This window comes from Hyla sarda, chromosome 9 (assembly GCF_029499605.1).
Source record: "Hyla sarda isolate aHylSar1 chromosome 9, aHylSar1.hap1, whole genome shotgun sequence".
NCBI classification, from domain to species: domain Eukaryota; kingdom Metazoa; phylum Chordata; class Amphibia; order Anura; family Hylidae; genus Hyla; species Hyla sarda.
The window spans coordinates 36125289-36137935 of NC_079197.1; the positions used below are offsets into that span (position 1 = coordinate 36125289).

Sequence of the window (12647 nt, forward strand, 5' to 3'; positions counted from 1 at the left end):
ACCACCAAACCTGGAGACAATCAAACAAATAATCTGCCCAAAAAACCATAATGAGGTAGGCTTACTATTCCAAAAATACCAAAATTGTTTCAAATGGCACTGAAAAACAAATATGCCTTGCACCAAGTAAATTATGTGTTCTAGACACTGTTTGCATCTCACTCAATAAAAGTATGACCTAACAGGAAAGAGGTTTAACTTAGGAACGTGGCTTGAAATGCGACATCATGCACCAATAGGTAAAATAAAGCAAGATAATGGTGTCTAAAAATGCACCAATTCTAGCATACGGTATGAAACTGGCCACTGGAAAAATTTACGAATCTGATCTGATGAAGAGGGTTGTATCCCTTGAAACCTGTAATCTTACAATAAACAAGTTTGTCTTGAAAATATTAAGGACTCTGCCACTTTATAAAAGAATTAAAGCGCCAAATCGAAGGTAGTTTTTTTTTCTGTCTATCGTCTTTTATCTCTGCAGGACTCTTCTTGGAGGATCCTGGGACCCTGAGGCCTGCACCATTGATCTAGTATACCCTACATAGGGTGATATGTGCAATTTTATTTTAAGGTGAGCGTCTATTCGGCTGAAACCTGTACTTCACCCCTTTGGAAGTTACATCTATAACACTTGTTTGCTTTTTTTTTGTTTGTTTCACAGACGGTAAACATTTAAGGTTCATGACATCATGGCCACGCCCCCTCATGATGTCACGCCCATGCCTCCTCAATGCAAGTCTATGGGAGGGGATGTGACTGTGACATCACAAGGGGTTGTGGCCGTGACATCACGAGCCTCCGGCGCTGCACACGTTGCTCTAAACGAATGCCAGGTGCAGCAGGGAGATCGCAGAGGTCTCGCTGCTGGGGCCCCCGTGATCTCTCTGCTGCAACTTACATCTTATTCCCTATCCTTTGGGTAGAGGATAAGATGTCTAAGCGTGGAGTACCCCATTAAACTCCCTAAGTATTAGATGGGATTCGTAAATTTTCCCCAATATATGTGGTTATCTTTATTTCTACTTAACACACCTATCAATTTATATTATATGAGATAATTGAATAGAAGATATGGCTTTGTGGTAACCACCAGTGTATGGGGGGACCACAGGTGTTGTGGTGAGAGTGGTGGGATCAGATGTTATTTACCCCGGGGGTCGGATGGTATTAACCCCTATGTGTTCGTGATGCCAGTGTGGTTTTTGAGTTCCGGAACACCACACGCCCGGATTCTCCACTATCCCATGGGCTAGTAGTGAATAAAGAGTCCACAACCAGTTATGGATAAACAGAGGCTTTACTGAGTAGAAGACAGGTGTAATTATCTTCACAGCTAAGGCCAGAGTTCCCAGAGAGGTGGCCAGTACCCAGAGGACCTCGCAGCTTGCTGGACCAATACTTGTAATAAACTTGACTTTGACTTGTAATTAGACTTGACTTGACTATGTGTAGGACTTGACTTGACTATGTGCAGGACTTGACTAGATGTAGTGACAGCAGACATAAACTTGCAGACTTACTGGAGAGACTTGTAGCTTTTGGGGTACTCCAGATGCTGATCACTTGTCTCTAAGGCCTCTGGTGCTTGCTGCCTCAGCAAAGACTTGTTCTCAGATTAGATGGTAAGATGCAAGAGAGCGAATTGCAAATGGCCACCCCTTTATAGAGTGAGGGGCTGGACTAAAGCCCATTGGTCAAACTGTAGGTCATAGGTTAAAGCTGGTGCCCTCTGGTAGTACATGTTACAACAAATCATGTAACTGCATAACATAACATGTGACAGGCTTACTCACAGGTCCTTAAGACCTCCACAGGTCCTTGAGACTATCTATACATAGGGATCCTGTCTATGCATTAAAGGAGATCTGTAGTGCTCTGAACTTTATCCCCTACTATGTACAGAAAAGGGAGCATTCCGTCCCCGCATGACGCAGCAGCATGCCCCTCCATGTATTTCTATGGGATTCATGGAGGGGCATGCCGGCTGCCGCGTCATGTGGGGACGGAAAGCCCCCTTTCCTGTACATTGCCGCGGCCCCGTACAGGAGATCGCGGGGGGCCCCAGCGCTCGGACCCCCCCGCGATCTAAAACTTATCCCCTATCCTTTGCGGATAAAGTTCAGAGCACTAAAGATCTCCTTTAAAGGAACATACACACACTTATTAAACCAACAGGGAGACAACAGGGGGAGACCCTGCAGGGGAGCCCCCAGGTCACTGAGGGACTCAACCTGAGAGGGCCTACAGGTAGTATAGGACCATGTACTTGTACTGGGACATTACAAACCCCCTCGCTTAACATAAGTCATCCTCGACGTAAGGTTCTGTCAGGCTTGAGGAACGAAGTGGCCGTGGGGCCAGATACAGTCCTGAGGCATTTTATGCACAAACGTCCATGTCAGGCTGATGAACAGTGTTGAACAGGATTGTGACCAGGATTGGTGGTTATATATAACTGGTACATGTATACTGTTACTTTACTTGTAAGGACCTTTACTATGCACTTTATAACTGGACTATGCATTTTATGATTGGACTATGCATATTATAGCTGGACTATGCATATTATAGTTAACTATACACAACTGACACTTTTGACTATGCATTTACTGACTTGCATAACAGTTTAATAGACAGAACATGACATTTTTGACTATGCATGTGACATACTATGTATGTGATATACTGTACACGACTAAACTATATACTAGACATTATTTACTAGACATTGTATACACGACTAGACTTATGACTTTAGACTTATAGTTGTGGATTGGGTTGCCGGAGCCTCTCTGCCCAATGCCTTGGCTACTGGGGTCCCTTGGCATAATACACATCTCCACAGAACACTATTTTTGGTTTGCTGTTCTAGACATTTTTTATGCTAGACAATTGATATAGATAACACTTTGACATTCATGTTGCCTTTTACTGTTAACGTGCTTTAGGTTAGTTTCAGGAATACTTACTGGCCAGGAAAGTTTCCTGTGCACGAACAGGATGACATAAGACATTACATACACTGGGTAAATGTAGTATGACAGTCCAGCTCACCTCACCCTGGAACTCCGCAAGGATCCGCACTCAGCCAGGTGCCCAAACTTTGGAAGAATACATACACTTGACATGTTACTTTGAGTAGTCTGTGAAATGTGAGTGATACAGTACTACTTTATGTGACTGTGGTATACTTGACTTGTGTATATTAATTGTGTACACAATTATGTGTACTGTAGTGTACTTACACATACTATTTACTTTTGTTTATACTAGATGCTGGTGATGGGGATAATATGTGCTGTACACAATGACTGTACACAATTACTTTTAGTGTACAACAACTTTATACATTTTTACTATTTAATGACATTAAAAATACAAAACAGAACTGTCACATTTTAACCACAACAACTCAGTGTACCTCTGTAACCATTTTTACTGAACCAAAATATATAATTTTAGAGTTCATGTACTGCTCAGTAGTTCATGTACATAAGGAGTTCATTGTTCAGTCAATTCAGGGTCCCCATCCTGAGAAGACTGGTATGCAGCTGAATAAAATCTCCTACCACAAGGAGTCTCTCGGCTGATGCCGGGCACATTACTTATTAGAATCTCCTACACCAAGGAATCTCTCGGCCGTAGCCGGGCTCATGACTTACAAGATTGGTTGCAGTTACAAGTGGAAGAACTTTTCTTGACAAAGTCTTGTCAGGCACATATCTTGAACTATTGCTGGAAACCTGAAACAATAAAGGGTGCTACTGCACAACAGACAGTTAGTCTTAAGACCAAGTTTGGTATTTTACTGTACACAACTTAGACAGATTTCTTTCTTTCTAAAAATATTCTTTCCCATTCTCGCCTACCGGGTGGATTTCTAGGTTGTAAGATAAACATAGGGTTGCGAGACTGGGCCCCTTGCATGGGGTCAATGTGGGTGTCCCAGGACACGTGGGACAGACTGGAATTAGTGATGGTGGGACTAACTGTAACCACCACCTGCACTGCAGCGGCTTGCGCCACAGAGGGATTATTTGTTGGTGCCTGCTCTTCAGGCCAAAGCTCCGCCACTGCAGGAGTTGGCCCAGGCACTTTCCTGGGTACCCGTGAGTTAGGCCAAACCTCCTTGACAGCTGGAGTGGGCCTGGTTACAGGATTTGGTGCCCAATGGTCAGGCCAAACCTCCTCGCTCCTAGAAGTAGGCCTGGGCACATCTGTACAGGAATGATGTCTTGCAGGACTCTGATACTGGGGATCCATTGCTGGTGGATCAGGGTACTCCTCCTGGACGACTGCTCCTTTGACAGTTGGGGGGAGGAGTCCAAAGGGATCTTTGTTCCAATCTTCAGAGGGGAAATAGGCAAATGGAATTTGAGTGGGCTACTTAGGTCTGATGACTGCAGCGGCCCATTGCCCTTGCAAACTTTTTACTGTAGTGTATTCAATGATCTCCCTGCTCTTTAGAGAGTGCTGTTCTGGGGAAGATAGTATCTTTGCAGGGCTCTCCTATTGACTAGGAGAGTGCCTCCATCGTGACAGTCCATGATGGTGCCGAATCCCCTGATGCCATCAAATATAACGACTGTAGCGTCACGGCGCTCAAGGGGTGGCTCACCCTCCTGGGGATGCTCTAGATGTATAGGGCATCCAGCTGTTTTGTATCTTGTTGTTTCTGCAGCATCTCCTCAAACAGCAGCAGTTTTGGCCCGTATCTCTGTAGCTTTTGGGCCCCCCTTCACTCTATGATGGCAGGTGTCTCGGCTTCTTTTTTGGCCTTTTCGGATATGGCCGGAAGGGATTGGAGGTAGTGACTTCCTGGGCAAGGGAAGTATGTGCTCCCGCATATAACAAATGAGATCCGGGTCATCGCCGAACAACCATCTAGGGAGCGGTGGTGATGGTGAATGTTGTAGGCTGTGGGGCCTGGGGTACTGGCTCAGGGCTGGAGGAGGAAGGAGTAGAAAAATCAGCTTCTGCCAAGGTACTCACATCAGAATTCGTTGGGATCTCAGCCCAGGAACCCCAGCTGCGGTGATGAGGCGCCAGTCTCACGGGTGACGGCCCTCTGGAAGCCTCCGGTGTTTCCCCCGGTGGTGCTGTGGCTGGGTCTCTGTAATCTTGCTGCTCTCCTCCAGTACTTCCTGTGGACTGAAGAGGTCAAACTCCACCTTGCCTTTTATATTGGTCTCTGACAAGATGGCCGCCAGCCGGAAGGATGTCATCAGCGGGGCCTGGGACCGGAAGTGGCACAGTGGTGCATCCACTTCATCCACCCCCCCCCCCCCTCCTGGCAACAGGGGGCGGACCTTTCAAGTTCCACTTGGGGCTGGACACCAGGACATTTTTTCCACGCCCAGGGGCGGGACGCTGGCCTTGGAGGGAATCTTTGGAGTGCTTTTCCAGCGGATCTTTAACTCTTTCAGGTACAACAGACATTTTGGCACACAACATCATTTCCGTTCTTATCTTGCACATTGTAAATAATTTTTTTGTAATCTTTCTTGCCACCGACAATACTGTAAACTTCACCTCCCCCACTATTTCTTCATTGCCAGCACATAAACTTATTTCAATGACACAGTCCCGTACACTTTGCCGGCGCACACTTTTTTTTTTGCAAAGACATGAAACTTTCAATGAGACACAGTTCAGAATTGGGGGGTAGGACTTGCGGCAACTTGCCTTTGGCACACACCCGCATACTGTAGATGGGTGGCCTGACTTGACTTGGTGACTGAATGGTTAAAGCACACCCGTATCTTGTTCGTGACGCCAAAATAGAAATGTGGTAACCACCGGTGTATGGCGGGACCACGGGTGTTGCGGTGAGAGTGGTGGGATCAGATGTTATTAACCCCGGGGGTCGGATGGTATTAACCCCTGTGTGTTGGTGACGCCAGCATGGTTTTCGGGTTCCGGAACACCACACGCCTGGATTCTCCGCTATCCCATGGGCTAGTAGTGAATAAAGAGTCCACAACCAGTTATGGGTAAACGGAGGCTTCACTGAGTAGAAGAAAGGTGTAATTATCTTCACAGAAGGCCAGAGTTCCCAGAGAGGTGACCAGTACCCAGGAGACCTCGCATCTTGCTGGACCAATACTTGTAATAAACCTGACATTGACTTGTAATTAGACTTGACTATGTGCAGGACTTGACTTGACTATGTGCAAGACTTGACTAGATGTAGTGACAGCAAACATAAACTTGCAGACTTACTGGAGAGACTTGTAGCTTTTGGGGTACTCCAGATGCTAATCACTTGTCTCTAAGGCCTCTGGTCCTTGCTGCCTCAACAAAGACTTGTTCTCAGATTAGATGGTAAGATCCAAGAGTGCTAATTGCAAATGGCCACCCCATTATATAGTGGGGGGCTGGACTAAAGCCCGTTGGTCAAACTGTGGGTCATAGGTTAATGCTGGTGCTCATTGGGAGTACATGTTACAACAAATCATGTAACTGCATAACATAACATATGACAGGCTTACTCACAGGTCCTTAAGACCTCCACAGGTCCTTGAGACTATCTATACATAGGGATCCTGTCTATGCATTAAAGGAACATACACATTTATTAAACCAAAAGGGAGACAACAGGGGAAGACCCTGCAGGGGAGCCCCCAGGTCACTGAGGGACTCAACCTGACAGGGCCTACAGGTAGTATAGGACCATGTACCTGTACTGGGACATTACAGCTTTACATGGTGAAAACTACATTACATGCACTGTAATAATCTTCTTTTTATATTTACAAGCATATTTTACATATCATACTGCCTAAAATGTACCTTCAATGTTGTGAACACTTTTATGAAAATGTCTATAGTGCACAGCACTGGGCACAATAGTCATTTTTCTAAATCACTTTCAGTTTGAATTTTCTCCAGAAAAACTTTACCAAGCGCCCATATCTCCTTCTCCCCGCTACCTAGATCTGTGCATTTGGAGATGCAGCTTTCCTCTTTGTCTCCATAGTACCTGTAGCCTGACTATGGGAGCTAAAGAGATGGAGGATGAAGCTTTGCCTCCTAGTGTTCAGTTATAAGCGGCAGGAAGAGGGGAGAATGGATGTTGGGTGATGGTATTCTGTCGCCATATTCAAAAATAAAAGTTATTTAGAAAGATTACTTATTCATAAAAGTGGCCACAACATTTGGGGTAAACTTTAAAGTGTACCTGCCAATGACCCCCCCCCCCCCCCGGTTCCTTCTACCCCTGTCATTGGAGGGTCTTCAAAAGTCTTTGGTTGGCGTATCCTATTTTTTCTTTCTTCTCTCCATTTTCCCTCTCTTTCTCTCCTCTCCTCTTCTTCCTCTTCTCAGCGCACCTGGCTCGTTCTAGTGATCGGTTGGAGCATAAACACTCGGACTGTGCCCATTTAAACTGTAAAATGCAAAATTGACAAGTTGCTCCAGGACCAGTTCTATGACACTTGGACTTTAGGCAAGAATAGGCCTACCTGAATGTTTTCCCCTTATTACTCTCATGCCAGACCTTCTTTATTTGTCATATTAGTAAGACTTGTCATACTCAAACATGTGAGGGTTTGTTGTATCTAAGCAGGCTCTGAGGATCCAGCCGAAATTCGAAGCTTAAGGGTCCTTGACTAAACACCAGGAAACCCAACAAAGGTTATTCTACCCCACCAAAGAACCAGGGGGTCCTTCTGTGAGCCCAGGGTCTTATACAATATGGTCAATTAATTTAACAAATCCCTAAAGGTCCAGCACACAACAAGTCCTTTAGGAGCTCACTTGGAAGCCAGCCAATGCGTTGATTCACAAATGATCGATTACACCTTATAGTTTCTGAGCGTGTTCAATCATTCCCTTTCTGACTTTGCTTAGTGCCTTGGACCAATATATAGGAGTAGGGATTTAGAGGGACAATAGTTTAATCCACAAAGTTATCTAGTTGGTATATGCTGCACAGCCATTAAACCATATTCATGCATTTTCCAGAAATCTCGCCCTTTTTTTTTATCCAGATTGACTCCAGATTGACTCCAGAATCTGCAAAGTGAGAACCAGTACGGACCTTCCTCTAAACAAAAATAATAGATTTTACGTCAACCTTTTAGTGTGGCCTTTCTTCCTGAAGGTTTTCTTCCCTTACAGTTGAGTTTTACCACATAGTGGCTGAATGACACAGCCTGAAGTTGGTGGCAGCATAGAGTGGCTGAATGACACAGCCTGGAGTTTACTGCAGCATGAGGAAAACATATAGTGGCTGAATGACACAGCCTGGAGGTGGCGAATGCATGAGGAGACCATATAGTGGCTTAATGACACAGCATGGAGATGGCGGCAGCAAAAGGAGACCATATAGTGGCTGAATGACACAGCGTGGAGGTGGCAGCAGCATGAGGAGAACATATAGTGGCTGAATGACACAGCCTGGAGTTGGCAGCAGCATGAGGAGACCACATAGTGGCTGAATGACACAGCCTGGAGTTTACTGCAGCATGAGGAGAACATATAGTGACTGAATGACACAGCATGGAGGTGGCGGATGCATGTGGAGACCATATAGTGGCTAAATGACATAACGTGGATGTGGTGACAGCATAAGGAGACAATATAGTGGCTGAATGACATAGCGTGGAGGTGGTGGCATCATGAGGAGAACATATAGTGGCTGAATGACACAGCCAGGAGTTGGCAGCAGCATGAGGAGACCATAGAGTGGCTGAATGACATAAACTGGAGTTTGAGGCAGCATGAGGAGAACATATAGTGGCAAAATGACAAAGCGTGGAGGTGGCGGCAGCATGAGGAGACCATATAGTGGCTGAATAACATAGCGTGTAGGTGGCGGCAGCATGAGAATACCATATAGTGGTTGAATGACACAGCCTGGAGGTGGCAGAAGCATGAATAGAACATATAGTGTCTGAATGACATAGCCTGGAGTTAGCAGTAGCATGAGGAGACCACATAAGGGCTGAATGAAACAGCCTGGAGTTTGAGGCAGCATGAGGAGAACATATAGTGGCAGAATGGCACAGCGTGGAGGTGGCGCCAGCATGAGGAGACCATATAGTGGCTGAATGACACAGCTTGGAGGTGGTGGCAGCTTGAGGAGAACATTTAGTGGCTGAATGACACAGCCTGGAGTTGGCGGCAATATGAGGAGACCACATAGTGGCTGAATGACACAGCCTGGAGTTGGCAGGAGCATATAGTGTCTGAATGACACAGCCTGGAGGTGGCAGCAGCATGAGGAGAACATATAGTGGCAGAATGAGACAGCCTGGAGCTGGCATCAGCATGAGGAGAACATATGATTGCAGAATGAGACAGCCCGGAGGTGGCAGCAGCAGCATCAGTCCTGAAAGTGTCCTGTGTCAATTGGTGCAGTGGGTGGCAATACCACTACCTGGTGACAAAGTTGGGTAAAAAAAGGAGAACTTGGCATCAGATGTGTGGCATCAGGCAGGTGGCAGGATCAGAATAGTAGCTGAGGCAGGTAACGCTCACTTTTGTAACAGTGTTAGTGTTCACAAGTAAGTATTGAGGATATGCATTACGTAAAACTTAACTTTTAATAATATGTTTAGGATAAAATATATGGACCCAAAAGGAAAGTATTGATGTGATGCAAAGACCTCTAAAAGGTGGAAGGGAACAACGTATGGTTCATTGTAACCGGTGGGGGTATAAACTTCCCTTGTAAGGCCCTACTCTCGCATTATTAATTCCCTTCTTGCCAAGTGTTACTTGCCCTAAAAAGGGCGGCCCCGCACCGGAACCTCTCCCTATTTCCACCTACAAACACTGCCATTTCCCAGGGTTTTTAGGTGGAAATAGGGATTGGTTCCTGTGTGGGGCTGCTCTTTTTAACACGAGTAACACTTTCCTCGAAAAGGTGGATGGGAACAACGTTTTGTCCATGGTAGCAGGTGGGGGTAAAAACTTTCCCTGTAAGGCCCTACTCTCGCCATATTAATTCCCTTCTTGGCAAATGTTACACTCACAGGAAACTCTCTCTATTTTCACCAAAAAATCTTGGGAAATGACAGTGTTTGTAGGGGGAAATAGGGAGAGGTTCCTGTGTGGGGCTGCCCTTTTTAGGGTGAGTAACACTTGCCAGGAAGGGAATTAATAATGCGAGAGTAGGGCCTTACAGGTGAAGTTTTTACCCCCACCGGTTACAATGGACCATACGTTGTTCCCTTCCACCTTTTAGAGGCCTTGGCATCACATCAATACTTGGTGGTGTAGGTGGCACATGGTGTTTTTTGCACTCCTTTTCTTTTGTTTGATTTAAAAACAAATGTGGGTGATATATATTTTATCCTAAGAATATTATTAAAAGTTAAGTTTTACGTAATGCATATCCTAAATACTTACTTGTGGTCTGATGTGGAGGAATTTCTGTAACTGGGAAGCAGCACCTTAAATATGTTTTGCACTATCCATATTGTGAAGTTTTGGTGTGGCACCATGGTTAATCTACTCTGATGCATCAGGCATTGGTGGGTGGAAATCCTGGCTGATCCATGCCTGATTCATCTTCACAAAGGTCAGTCTCTCCACATTTTTCGTGGACAGATAAGTTCTCCTTGGGGTTACTATGGCCCCCGCTGCACTAAACACCCGCTCTGATAGCACACTACTGGCCAGGCAGGACAGCTTTTCCAGGGCAAACTCTGCTAGCTGTGGCCACAAATCAAGTTTGGCTGCCCAGAAGTCCAGCGGATCTTCATGGTGTGTTGGCATGGTCATGTCAAGGTATGCCAACACCTGCTAGTTCAGATTCTACTCCAGGTCCACCTGCTGCTGATGAGTTGCTTCACTATGCGGGTGAAGAAAGCTACTCATCAGCGTCTGTAGACTCAGGCTGCTGCTGATAGAGCTGGTACTGCTCCTGCCACCCCACCCCTCCCCAGCAGCCATGGCAGTGGAAGGTGAGCGCAGAGGAACCCCCGAGTCAGACCTGCGAGAGGATGGACGATGGCGCAGATAGGCATCGGCCAACTGTCTATGTAGGATGTCTCTTTAGTAGGTCAGTTTGTCCTCCCATTTTGTGCCGGTAGTGAGGGTCCAATAAGGTGGAGAGCCAGAAGTCATCCTGCTGCCGAATGTTGACAATCAAGTTAGCATGCATCATGCCATTTGTGCAAGTGACTCGGAGGGACTCCCTGCCTCCATCTCCACTGCATACTGCCACAGTGTGTCTGGGTTCTCGCCTTCCTCATAATCCTGTCTCGCCTTCCTCATAACCCTCTAGCTCCTCTGGCTGCTCCTGCTCCTCTCCTGTCAGATAACTAGAAAAACCGCCCATCTTGCAAAACCTAAACTGTGTTCCACTGTGCTCCTCCTCCTCCTCCTCCAGTTCAGCCCCCACAAGGCTCATGTGGCCATGAGATGAGCAAACGGCAGTTGTCACGTTTGAGCTGCCACTGGTTCACATTGAATTTACAAAGGGAAGTCCCCCTATCCACTTGGATCATCAAGAAATCGGTGATGGCTTTTATCTGTTTGTATAGTCGGTCCAACATATGGAGGGTGGAATTCCAACGTGTGGAAACGTCGCAAATCAGACTATGTTGGGGGATGCCGTTCTGATGTTGCAGCTCAAGGAAGGTGTGCTTTGCGGTGTACGGGTGGCAGAAATGCATGCAAAGTTTCCTTCCCATTGTTAGACTGTCTTGCAGATGGGGGGAAAACTTCAGGAACCGCTTAATAACCAGACTGAACACGTGTGCCATGCAGGGCACATGTCTCAGGCTTCCTTGCCACAGTGCAGACAAGATGTTCTTCCCTTTGTCGGTCACCATGGTTCCCATTTTCAGTTTTCGTGGAGTAAAGCCATGATTCAATTTCTTGATGAATGACTTTTAGCAGTTCCTCCCCTTTGTTACTCCATTTGCCAAGGCACACCATGCAAAGAACAGCTTGACACCACTGTGCCCTGCACACATGGTATGCTGAAGGGGCACTGAGACTTCTCTGTGCAGTGGACGCTGAGGACACGGTGGAGGATGAGGAGGCGGAGTTGCACACTGTTGCAGGACCAACGGCCTGAGAGCGTGGAGGCGGAAGCGGCGTGACCTGTCCAAGTTGCTGTTGTGGCTGTGCAGGAACCACATTCACCCAGTGGGCAGTAAAGGACATGTATTGTCCCTGACCGTAGTTACAGCTCCACACGTCAGTGCTGCCGTGCACTTTGGTACACACTGACAGGCTCAAGGACTTGCCCACCTTCTGTTCCACAAAGTTGTGCAGGGCTGGTACTGCCTTCTTTGCAAAGAAATGACGGCTTGGGACTCTCCACCTCAGCACATCACAAGCCATCAGTTCTCTGTAAGGTGCAGAGTCCACCACTTGAAAAGGGAGGGACTGCAGCACCAGCAAATTGGACAGGAGCACATTCAGCTTCTGTGCCATTGGATGAGTGGGCGCATACTGTTGTCTCTTGGACATGGCTTTGCCGATGGATTGCTGGCAGAATGACTAACTCGAAGTAGGAGGAGCAGGAGAATCTGGAGTGACAGAAAATGGGTATGACACACAGCTCCCTTCGGCTTAGGTGGTGGAGCCTTGGCTGGTGCCACTGGGTGATGCAACAGGCTGGACCACCATATCAGAGCCACAGTTCTACCAGGCCGCTTTATGGTGAGGTTGCAAATGTTGACGCA

At 46.6% G+C, this 12647-nt stretch overlaps 1 long non-coding RNA gene across 1 annotated transcript in view; it reads left to right on the forward strand.

Moving 5' to 3' along the window:
• Positions 1-12647, forward strand: part of LOC130291032 (uncharacterized) — an 88719-nt gene that overhangs the window by 17720 nt on the left and 58352 nt on the right. The window contains exon 2 of the long non-coding RNA XR_008847773.1: positions 482-571. This is a non-coding gene — a long non-coding RNA (uncharacterized LOC130291032). The remainder of the gene's footprint in view (positions 1-481; positions 572-12647) is intronic.